At 39.8% G+C, this 13131-nt stretch overlaps 1 protein-coding gene across 1 annotated transcript in view; it reads right to left on the bottom strand.

Annotated features, from left to right (window-relative positions):
- ARMH3 (armadillo like helical domain containing 3) overlaps window positions 1–13131 on the bottom strand; it is a 693715-nt gene that overhangs the window by 571588 nt on the left and 108996 nt on the right. The gene's annotated exons all lie outside the window — the stretch shown is intronic.

Here is a 13131-nt window from a genome sequence, read left to right as displayed (position 1 = left end):
TGCAACGTCCAGCCTAGCAGCATTATAGAATGTAATTGAGACTGGCCATGTTGTAACATTAGCAAGTCTTGCTCTATTACGTCAATTGCAGATGATACGATTCTGTCCAAAGAATAAATTTTGGAGGACATAGTTGTTAACCCATTGTCCACTACAGAGAGCTTTCTCTAAATGAATACGATCAATTTCTCGTATTCTTTCTGCAGTTTCTATTTGCGTTATTTTCCAAGCTTCGTTGTACGCAGCGTATATACCAGCGTATATGAAACGTTTTTGACGTGGTTTGCGAGGCCCCATTAAGAAATCTCGCAAATCATTTCCTTCTTTAAGTAAAGATAAGTGTTGTTTGATTTCTGGAAGTGTAGATTTTTATAGCCACTCAAGGCATAGCTTTCCTACACTGTAAGTAGTGACTTTCCCTGGATGTTGTCTCTGGGAATATCTTTTTTCTGGCCTATTCACTGTGAACCCTTGTGTTTTGTTCAGGAATCTATCTTGACAGTTATTCGTGTCTGAGGGCCAGATTAACCATTTTTTCCAATCAGGATTAGTTCTGGGTTTTTTAAAGTATATGGTACGTCTACTTCCTCTTCTGTAGTATCATCACTGTCAGAAGTGGGCTTAGGTACAAAATGTTTGTTTAGATCTTTTAACTTAGCCAGGCCAAGACAAGACGTTTGTTGAACAGTGTCATTTAAAAACATTATTTGTTCTGGTATAATGCAGGCTCTGAACAGGACTTCTAAACCTTGCACCTGCCAGTCATTCGTGCCCCAGACAGTTTTTGTCTCAATGTTGTCTTTCCAAAAGTCAAAACCTAATGTAGACAGCTGAGCATAAAGGTTTGCAGAATAAATTTGTTTAGTATTGGTCAATATTGTTTTCATTCCTGTCTTATTTATATATTTTTAAATAAAACATTTCTGGATTTGTAACATTAAACCGCGTGAAGTACGGAAACTTTTCATAAAATGTTTTCGAGCTACTTTTTGGTGGCATTGGACAATGTTCCCATTGATTGTAAGTAAAAACATTCCTCAGGCTTGCAGATGTATGCAAATAATGGTGACTATAATGATTAAAACAATACATTTGTTCATAATCTGATGAACCTTCTAGGTATTCCTGTTCTGTAAATTTAGCTGACATTTCTAAATCTGTCTTCAAGTTATTAACAGTTTCAAAGTCCCAATCATCTGAAAATGTGCTGGGTGAGACAAAGTCACTTAAAGAAACCTTAAACTGGTGTGGAATCCTCAGCAGCTCCACCGGGCCATAGATGTCATAATCAGTTCTGTCCCATGCTATACCACCAGGTATAGGAATGGCTGTGATGTTTACTGATGACAGGTCTCTTCTTTCACGATGAGATGATTTGTGAGGTTTCAGGAGCAAGTTGATTTTCTTACTTGCTGTGTCCATTGTACTGTATTTTCCATCTATCCATCTATCATCCTTCCCAAACTTAACACCAGTATGAGCCAGAGCAGGAGGAAAAGTACACCTAACATAATCCAAAATTCAATCCATGGTGAAACCAGATATGTTTTTCCAAGTTGATGAAAGAGTTCTGTTATTTTTTTCTTTGAAAGTTTTATTTGCTGGCGTTTCTTTAGGTTCACTGGGATCCTCAGAGAAGGTATCAAAGTTGATGAAGTAGCCAGAGGCAGTTATGTCAATTGTTGGAATTGCATCAGGATTGTTATTAATCTTTGGAGTTGCTTCTTCCTTTCTCATATTTGTATAGTCAGAGGCTACATCATTGTAGACAGGTGTTCCTTGACGTACTGTTATTTGGGTATCCAGAGGCACAAGTTCCATGGATTTGTTGCATAGTCCTTCTTTTCTTACTGCAGGTTTATCAAAGGTGTTAAGTCTTTCAGTTTGTACCTCTTGGATTGTAGCAAGATTTGGTTGTCTGCTACATCTTGGGAGTCCACTGGGCCTACTACTTATTATGGGCCATATGTTGTGGTTTGACCAGGTCGATGGATACAACTCTGTTCTCCCTTTTACCAGCAAGGGGCGGTAGTACTACTGATCTTGTTCCTTGGATTACCAAGACAGGGTAAACATCATTTACAACGAAACTTTTACAACGCACTACCATTACAACGCAGTCATTACAACGCAAACCATTACAACGCATTGCGCTGGGGGGCGCTCTAGGATAGGGAATAGGTTAATTTACTATCCAATAACCTTCCCTAGTGTCCACGGGGACTGGAGTTGGAATAGTAAATTAAACTATTCACTATCCAGCACCCCAAAGCGCTATGCGTTGTAATGGTATGCGATGTAAAAACCGCGTTGTAAAGGCAGGCGTTGTAATAGCCTGCGTTGTAACGTCATACATCCGTAAGACAGGTACTGCTTTTCTGTAAGAAGGCCCAAATTCCTTCTTAAATATTTCCCTGACTAGATCCCCAATCTTTGGAATCCAGACAGGTCTTGCTGGGACAGGTGGTTTTTCTTCAGTGGTTGTTAGCTTCTGTACCGTGTTACTCAGACTTCTTCTTGTTTCATTTAAGTCCTGTAAAACAGACAAACGATCTTTGACATCAAAGGGTTTTTGTTCCACCACTGAAGTTTGACAATCGAGGTCTTCGATTATCATTCTAGTACCAAATAGTAATTCATATGGAGTGATTCCATCCAGAGAACTTCTTGGCAGATTGTTAAGACTACGTTGGACACTTATTAGATGTTTGACCCACCCATCACCCGAACTTAATACCTTAGCTGTTATGGATTGCTTTATGTCACGGTTTTTTCTTTCCACTACCGCATTACCCTCAGGATGGAAGGGACTCGAAAACCGCAATGCAAGTCCCAAGCTAGCCATGACCTCCTTGTAAGCTCGAGACCTAAACGCAGGACCCTGGTCAGAATGTAGCGTGCTGATTGCATATGTGCCGATAAAGACACGCAAATCCTTTATAACAGTTCTGGCGCCAGCCGAGCGCTGGGGCCACATCCAAATAAATCTTGTCCTAGTAGTTGTGGGACCGCATCCTTCCATTATGATATTTGCGTTTAGATAGTCTAATGCTGTCTAGCAATGGTTTCTGAACTGGGCTGGCTATACTGTAGTCAGGTATCTGGTGGCTACCGCTGCTGCGATCTCTGTTGCAGTTAGGGCAATAAATTGCGAAATTGTACAAATCATCGCTCATTCCCGGCCACCAGTACATCTTTTCTAATTCTATTAGAGATTTTAAGATCCCTTGATGTCTCAGACCCTCTCCCATATGTGCTTCGTTAACCAAAGCACCTCCAGCTGCCTTCCATTGAGATTTTTACTGCTAGTAACGTTTCACCATCTATTACTCTTTTCGAGTGAGTGATTGTAGCTACGGAAGCCGTTCGCACAGCTGCCTTCGCGGCTTCATCGGCCAATGAATTACCTGCAACGTGAACGCCATCACGCTGATGACTCAGTGTATGAATCACGCGAGTCTTTTGTAGTTCTTTTTGCAAAAGAACTACTTATTCCCAAAGCGTTTTATGCTTAATTGTGCCACCTTTTGTATTTCTGAAACTGTTTCGAACCCAGTTCTGCAAATGCTCGTTGTAAGATTCGACGCAGAAATACGAATCGCACACTATTAGTGTGGGGAATTCCCGATCGGTATTTTCAAGCGCCATCTTGAAAGCCTGTAGTTCAGCTCGCTGAGCTGTACAGTCTAGGAGTGATTGAGTTTTAGTGACCATAGGTCTAAATTTACCTTCGCGCCAGCGACCTTGAACAATCGCGCATGCAGCACTATAGGCTTGTTTACCCCCAACTGCGGGCTGCGCTGATCCGTCTGTATAGATTATACATCCGTAATGTTCTAGAGGCAGAATCTCGGTCAGCAGAGGACATTCGTATTGTAGGAATTCTTTAAGAAGGGGTCAAAACGTATTCGAAGTCTGCTGCAGCAAGAGAGTTAACCCATTGTATCCATCTCGGATGTAAAGCCTTAGCATTGGGAATGCTTGCTTTTGTCACTGCCTCTAAGGCAGGTACAGGTGTAATGATCATTATGCGTTTACATTGTGCGAGGGCTCTCTCTTTTGCTACTGCAGTTTGAGTCGCTGTCAGAATTTATTCTGTAGAAGTGAATTTTATTTCAGCTTGTGTGTACAAGTGTGATTTGTATGCTATTGGTACCTTTTCACCTTCATTAAAAGTCAGGTATGTGAATCCGCATCTTCCTGGGATGATTCGGATCACAAGATTGCGCGTATTATCGCATGTTTCTAATTTTGTTTTTGCGAACTTGTCTGTTTGCACTGAACGCAAAATTTCTGTGTGTGTTTGAGTCCAATTATTTGGTTTGAAATCAGGTTTGATTAGTTCGTAGAGAGGTTTAACCCTTTCTGCGTAATTTAGGACATAAGTTCTTCCGAAATTCAGGAAACCTAGAATTGACTGTAAGTTCTTCCGCGTCTTTGGAGGCTGGAGCAGTCCACATTTCTCTAGAAAGTTTGCTGCCAGGCTTTTGCCTTCACTTGAAAGTTTGTATCCTAAGAATAGGACACTGTGGTGGGCAATTCGTGATTTCTTAAAATTGAATTTGTACCCTTCAGAAGCGAACCCAAGTATTATGGTGTTCACTCTTTTCAAGTGCACGTCCAAATCATCGTCTGTAAGATAGATGTCATCGACATAAGATAATGCCTCATCATCGTACATTTGTAGTAACTCTGTTACTCAGGTTGAAAATAACCCTGGACTATTCTTGAATCCCTGGGGGAGACAGCAAAATTGTCGCTATGTCCCCATTATTGAGAAAGCGGTCAATTGCCTGCTTTCAGGTGCAATGTTTTGACAGAAAAACCCATTTGAAATATCTAATGTGGTTTTAAGATTTTTTACGCACGATGTTATTCATAAGTGCTGCACTGTGTGCATTTTGTACTGCAAATGTTTTGCAACAGGAGTTTAAATGTCTGTAATCCAAAACTAGACGATATGAATTGTCTGGTTTTGAGACAGGAAACAAAGGATTGTTCACTGACGAGGTGCATGTTTCAATCACCCTTTGGTATTCAAGTTGATTTAAAATCTCCCTGACTTGTTTTTTAGCTTCTTGCTTAACTGGACACTGCCTCTGTACAGTAGGTTGATTTTTTGACTGGATTTTATGGTGAGGAGAGTCCCCATCCCATCCCACATGTTTTTTATAATGCTGGAGCCTGGGCCACAGCCCATTTTCTGGCATAGATGTATTTTTTATGATTAGGAATATGATTTGAGAAGGCTGGCATAATTATCTCTTCGCCATGTGGGCACTCCCTGACAAATTCAGGTGGCCAGTCTCATTCAGCTACAAGAATGTCATAACCCTTGGAAAGCTTATCCCAAAAGAGAGCTTTTATTTTCCTAGTTATGTCCCACTTCATTCAGAGTGTTATTTCATATAACGTGTGTGTTACACTAACCCTGGTGTCGGTAGTTTCAACTTGAATGCATTCCTTTAAGTCCACTGTCTCCAGATGATCCATCAGGATCTTGCGAGCTATGGTCACTTCTGTTGCGCTGTCTAGCATTGTTTGGGCCCACTCCCCGTTCTTGAGTTGTGTCCTCAAGATCCTTGGCATGTCTGATTTTTACGCTTGCTACCTTCTTTTTGGTGAATTGAGTTTTCTTATTTTTTGGAACGTGCGGTTTTTCTTCGGACTTCACACGTTCCTCTTTTTGTTCTGATCGATCTCTTCTCTCGGATTTCTGCGAGGAAGTCTGAAAGGTACGAGAAGAACATGTATCAGTATCTTGATATCTATCAGGTTTTCTTAAAGTATCCCTATTTCTAAGGTTATACCTTGTTTCAGAGAGCTCCCGTTGGGGAGACCTACCTCTGGACTGCGAATGCTTCTCTTTAGGAAGTGTTTGCTTAGTGTTTTCCCACTTCTTTTTAGGAGTAGTGAGATTATTTTTAATAAAAACGTTTTCAGGATTTTCAGTTAGTTGGGGTTTTAACGGTTTTCCATCCAAACTATCTCTACCTAGTTCTTCATATGATTTTTCAATAATTCTTGCAAGCTCCTTATGGTTGGTCTGTTATATCTGTTTCTTTTAACTTCTGGCGGATTGCCACGGATGCTGCTTCACCTTTGATGTTGGCTAATAGTATAGCCGAGACCTGTTTGAAATCTTTCAGTAATTTCATACCTAGGTTCAAGGCCGGTTCTGGACCGTATTAATTTTGAATCTGTCTCAGAACGTCTGGTATTACCGCCATAGACGGGACATCATGTGTTTTTGTGTAGAAGCAAAGACTGTACCCCAAGTGTCACAGTCCTCCACATGTGGTGCTATCCCCATTGGTAAATAGATTGTCAGAATTCTGTGTTTCTCATGAGGTGTACTATCAGGGAATACTGCCTCAATTTGAGTAATTTTTTGTGCTAACCAAAACGGAATTTGTTCCCTTTTGGCAGGCATTTTACCAATGACTGATTGTATAGTCTGTGGTATGATTTTGTTTGTGTTTCCCTGGTGAGGGGTGTGTTGTAGAATCCTTACAGTGGGTTGGACTGTTAAGGTCCGCATGACATATTGAACCAATTGTCTATGTATTTTAATTAACTGTTTTAGCTGAGCTAACAGTTCTTGACCTGTCATTTTTTCAATGTCAGGATGTGGTGTATTGCTGGCTAGTACCGGCCATGTAGCTCCTGGTCTACCTAGTGGACCGAGCCTGGTAATGTGATTTTGATGTTGTAGGACGCCTTTAAACCAGAGATGATGCTCTTGGTAAGTTAATGGAATTTCAACGTCCTCGTAAGGAACGTATTCCGTTGGAGGTTCCTCTACTTTGTAGTAGTGAAACTCATGTGTTCCTCCATCTGCTGGAGGAAAGTGAATCTATGAATAGAATACCTCTGTCTGTCGATATTCATGTGCCTCTATAACAAAGATTACTTTACCACCTCTCGAAAATACGCAATTATTTATCAGTTTGTAAGTTATAGTTTTCCTTACATTTACTGGGTTGTTTATAACATCTGGGTCATTCTGTAGCCTATTTCTGTCATCTAAATCTGCTTGTGCTGCTGCTGCAGCTCTTCCTAATTCTTCGTCAGTATCCGACATTTCGTCGATTCAGAATTTGCAGAGCAAGTTTCAAGGAAACAAAGATTAGGTGCACAATATTTTGGAACACTGTATCCTTCAACGTTGAATAAACCAAAAACTAATACATAGGATTTTCGTCCTACTCAGTTTTGGCGGATATTATCCTTTCACCCACTCCAGACGTCTATTGGAGTTTTTACGGGAGAAAGGGGTCTGTGTGAAAAGCACAACTGAGTTACTCTAGTATCTAGCATTAAATTATCGCCTTACCAAACGTTGGGCACCATGTATTGTAGTTCCATATATTCCCAATAGGCTCTGCACATTGGAATAATATATCCTGTAGTTTAGTCTTAGGACTGAGGTCGACTAGGTCTCTACCGAATATATTAAACTTAATTGTGAGTGCCAGGTAGCTCAGAGGTCACTAGAAACTTTCTTGAATTCACAAGAAGGAATTAGTTTCTGACAACTGCATAAACATGACAACTTTGTTTCCCAAGAATAAGAAATCAATCTCTAGAGTCGCGGAAACAATAGATAGCTATTTTACTCAGTCAATCGTGCATGCTTCGTTTCACCAGATGTGCTGAGAAAATAGAGAGACAGGCGTTTTCAATAAAGAGTATTTATTGAACAGTGTTCTTTCTCAAGCATAAGAAATGTACTGCTACAATCGTAATACTGGTTATAAAGTACAAGGCATATAATACGAAAAGTATTATAAAGTAGTACTGTAAAAGCATGATATGGTTTCTAAGCCATAAATTGCCTAAAACATATAAAATACATACAGTGATAAAATAATGACTAAAAGTACTCAACTGGTGCTTCTAAAATACGCCTACCCCTGTGTACCTAACCTAAGTCTAGTACAAGGGAAGAAGTAAGTGAGGAGTAGCTTAAGTTTAGTATTTCTCTGCCAAGAATCTATCCAAGAATTCTCTAAGGGTCTAATCAGCTCCGTACCTTGGTTTTAGAATGAAAGAGGTCTTGTATCTCTCTCTCAGGACTCGATTTCCCAGCAACCCTCAAGGGTAGCCTGGAAACACTGGAGCTGGATTTCTCGGCAGGAGAAAAAACAGCGTCTCTCAGGGCATCAGCTTGAGGGTCGGCTTCCTTCAGCACTTGCTGCTGTAGGACGTCGGGCAAGTAGTAAGTCGATCTGCTCCAAACCACTGTGTGTTTGTCTGGGCAAATCTAGGCATATTTATACTTTGAAGGTGCTGAGTTTGACGTGTGATTGTACTTAATAACATCATCAAAGACTCAGTTCTTCGAAAAGTCCATGATTTCCTAGATAAATTAGTATTCAGGCAAGGGGAAGTCCCTAGCTGCTGATGGTGGGTTTCTCTAAGAAATCGTTGTTGATTCTTGGACTTTAGTGGAAGTAGCCATGCTGTATTTGGGCTGCATAGGCTCAGTCTAAATATGGTAATGATTTCTATGCCTATATAAAGGATCGAACAATCTATACCTATATAAGGGCATGAAACTGGAAAAATTACACTAGAGTCCTAGATTCATTTACAACAAGTATGTAAGCCAGGAATATAGTGTGCTTAGAATAGAATTATGAATAATAGTTCTGGGATAAGTAAACTTTCTGTAATACTTGAGTCATCCACGTTTCATTAGGTAGTTTTATGTGATATGTCATGGAATCAAAACTTGTGGTGGCAGAAAAGTACCCAATTACATATAAATGTAATGGGCAGCGAATAAAAAAAAATGCAAGGTGCTTTTCAGGATCTCTTCTTGAAAAATCTATCTGAATGATTGCAGACAATGATTTTTTTTGTTAACTTTCCCTGGTGATTTTGGGTTTACTTCTAGAGGGGTCTGGACCACAGTATCAGACAGCTCAAATAACAAAATAATTATACATTCAATAATCATCTGGTGGAACATATATGCCAGACAGTAGCATCAAAAACAGAAGTTGCAATAGCATGTACACTATAATCATCTGACACTTATAGATACAAAATAATAACATACTGTAACAGATGTATCATAACAAAGATCACATACTCATTTTTGTTTTTAAAGATCTGATCCAGCGTCTGTCCTTACATTTTCAAACTCTTAATATTTTCAAGAAGGGTTTCTTCCTGTGTCGCTGGTCACTCGAGGACTTGTTCATGGTTTAAAGAGAATAGGAATCGTAGTCCACGTCTCTAAAACAATTTGCTCCTATGCCTAACGTGGAAATCCTGAAGCGGTTTTGTGAAAGGAAGTGTGTTTGTGTGGAGTGTCTTCCTTGTTGAGATATACATTTAACCAAGGCACATGGGCAGGAGTTCCTCATTGTCCCCAGTATCAAAGCCAAAGAAACCTAACATCACACCTAAGATAAATATTCCTTATATCAGTAGGTCTCAATAAGATTGTCAGTCTTTGTGACGTTATAACAGCTAAAGCCACATTTAATTTTACCCACAAAGGGAAGTCCAGTGATATGACTAAGCTAAATCAATATGGTTTAGTTAAATGCAGGCAATTTCCTGGAAATGTGAAATAAATTAGCTTTTAAAATACGTGTTTTAAAGGGGTGTTCACTATCACAAACAGAGGCCAAAGTTACATGGTTCAACAAGACTTTTGTGTGAACACCACTGTCAGCACAAACTAGATTTGGGTAGAAAAATTCGCAAGGAGAGCTCAGTTATTGTGATTTCAGAAATATTAACACATAGCAGTACCATGAGGGTAATGGATTAAGGGACAGCTGATGAGTGGATTTTCAGATTTTACTTCCCCTTAAGTGGACACAATGTAGAAAAGTATTGATTTCATTAAATGACAAATTAATGAGTTAGCGGGGGTATGAAGCAAGACTGGATAGCATGGAATAAGGTTTTCCAGCAACTGTGTGCAATGGCTACTTCGCGAAAGAAGTAAGGGGATTTTATATATTTAATTACCTGGTATTTTAGCTTCTCAAATCCTTAAGTTTCGTTAAAATGGAAGCATTTCTGACGATGTGTGAATTCCATCTGGACAGAGGCTATATCATTTAAAAAGCATAACACCACATCCTAATAAGTTGAATATATAATCTATCCCCCTTCAGGTAGTGTTAAACTCAGCTAAAATATGCTTCTTTTGAAACTAGGGATGTGGGCATTTTTTCCAAATTCAGCATGGGAATGTTTTCCTTTGTTTTTTATAACTTTCTGATGCTCTAAACCCACCTGTAATGAGACAGATGGGACCAGAAAAAGTGCTGTGCAGGTTTGCGGAAAGAAAACATGTTTTGGAGGCTGACAGTTACAGGTCCCAGGTGACAAACTTCCATCAACTATTCATATTTATCAATCCAGATAATTGGTGCCTCTTAAACATTTTGGTTAGTGACTGGTTTATTATGCAAACGTTTTGAATGGAGCCATGAATGTTTAGTGTAATAAGTAAGAACGAATAAATACAGACTGATGCATAACAAATACAATTCTGGTATACATCTAACGGTACGGTGGGGACCATTCATGAAGACACAGGCAGGCAATAAGAAAAGGCCTCGCTTTGGAATGAATGCATAAGAGAAGGGGGAAACGTAGAGGGCAGGATTTGTGTATTTAAGCCCTAAATATTAGCAAAATCAGTTGTGAGGTGACAACAGAAGCACTGCATGTGGTGATGCACAGATCCAAAGGGTCTAAGACAAGCTCTCCTGTCCGAGATCTCTCCACATCCTGCCAAAATCACCTGCCAGAATATTCAGCTGGTGTCTGGATCCTCTCGCCAAATCGATGGACAACTTACTACGGATAAGGGCCCCTAGAAATAAGTAAGCTTATTACCTACCCAAATTGTGACGGTCCCTCAAATGATTGCGCAGATCACACAGAAAATGACTGTGGTGGTATTGATCACTCGAATGTGGGCACTGCAAGTGTAATTTCCAGCAGATTTGATACTTTCCTGCAATCTTCCAGAACCAGTCCCCCAGATTTCAGGTCTTCTTCAGAGTCTGGCACAAAATTACCACTCTCTTGTGGAAGAAGGGATTCTAGAATTGGTGGCCTAGAGAAATCTGGGAGGAGATAAGACCATACCAGGGCTTTGGCAATATACTACTTTCTTCATCCATGAGTCCTGGGCTGTGAGTACAAGAAAGAGATGTGACTCACCGTGGAAACTTCGGGCACACTAATGTCTAGAGGGTGACAACAATCTGGTTTCACAGAGAACAATAAAGTGTTGACCTCTGTCACACCTAGCCCAGGAGGTCAAATCACACCGATTGATTTCAGATCATCCACCACCACACAGCAGGATACCAGTGGGTAAGTAGAGTAGAAGAGCCCTTCAATTTTGGACTTCTGAAGGATTTCAGCAAGTTAAAGCACGTAAGGAAACATGCAGATAACAGGCATTGGGGGCTAAATTATGGCAAGAGAGTAAGAGATGTTAAGGCTTTGGATAAGGGCGCAGATAATTATCCTCAAAGGGGCATTTTTTTAGGCTTTTAGAAGGATTAAGACAGGCATCAGATCTATCGTTTATCTGGCTTTCCCAGACCTGATGAAGATTTGTGTAATTAGGAGCTTTTGGGTGAAGTAGTGTTCCATAACAGTGGTGCGTACAGACCATAAGTGTCTACATATTATTTCCCTTAAAAATGTTTGATCCCATTTGTTCCTTTAACTCTGATCCAATGGGTCAAGTGTGTGATACAAGAAGCAGGCACTGACAAGTTTTCCTTTGGGGCACAATTATCATGGAAGCCATGGCCTCCAAGGACAAAGATTTTTCAGCAAGTACTAGGGGCTAGGCTATATTCTTAGAATGGTTGACTGGGCACAGTATTTGACATTTAAGAGATTTTGCTTTAATCAAATCTCACGCATGGTAATGCTGGCAGTGAGTAATCTTTCGACCAACATATTGTTCACCTCAGGTCTCCTGAGCACTTGTTGCTCTTTTTGGCAAAGGAAAGCTACAAATGTGCATAAGAGTAGTCATAGTGCAAGAGGCGTATCCCTTCCCTGTGTTTCTTTTAACAACAACAAAAAATATCTGACGTTTCCTTGGTTTTTGTGGCCATGTTTGACTAGCATGACCAGGGACTAGTCCCAGGGGAGGCTGTTCTGTGAATTACTTGGCATATGAGGGCCTAGGATACGACACTGGTGGGAGTTGTATTTCTCATGCCTAGGTAAATATACATCAAAACCCATCCTAGCCTAGAAATATGCTTGTGAATTTTATACAGAAAAACAGAAAAGTATATATTCCAGAAAAGCTTAAAAAATAACCACTACAAATAATAGATTTGAAGAATTTGCTGCAAAGCAGGCCACATGCTGAATTGATTTGATCTCCAAAGGAATGTAATGAACTTCTACATGTGGAAACTAATTTATTTAGAGCCTGGAGACACAGTGACTTTGTATAAAGCATCCTGAACCACTGAAAACAAACTAACTACTTGGAAAGGTTGTGAAGCACATTTCAATAAAAAGAAAACACACATGTAAACCTTACGTAATGTTTCAAACACAATGTTTGTAACAACTGTACTGTGTTTCTTTATGTGTTGGACCTCGGCTGTCTATTAACATCAGGAGAAATCAGAAACCCCCTATCTGTGCAACAGAATTCCCCTTGAAGGCGTGCCTGTGTTTTAATTCAATTTAATTTAATTCAATCAGTGTTAATTTATGGTAATAGTCATCTGCTGGAAAATATTACATTTTCTGCATTCCTTAAATCAAGATTCAAGTAACTCAATAAAAACAAGCATTGTCAAAGCAAATAAGTCTGGGCTTTGCAAGTCCACATGTTATTTTGTAAACATAAGCAATAGGCATTAAGAACTCAGGCTAACCGTCCATACTGAGCCATTTTTTGATGTTTGGCACAGTTTTGGCTTAAGCCTGCATAACGTTTTTCCACATATTCAGGTCAAATTAGTGTCCTTTTACCTCGACATGTTGGATATTCTACAGATACAGGGAGTTTGTCGATTACCATGGAGGGAACTGCGAAAACACTCACAATATAGCTAAATAAAAAATGTCATTTTTTGAAAATGACATTTACAAAATGATTGATAT

Source organism: Lissotriton helveticus, chromosome 5_1 (assembly GCF_964261635.1).
Source record: "Lissotriton helveticus chromosome 5_1, aLisHel1.1, whole genome shotgun sequence".
Taxonomy (NCBI): domain Eukaryota; kingdom Metazoa; phylum Chordata; class Amphibia; order Caudata; family Salamandridae; genus Lissotriton; species Lissotriton helveticus.
The sequence above is the reverse complement of the archived record's forward strand: the minus strand, read 5'-3'. Positions and strand labels throughout refer to the sequence as shown.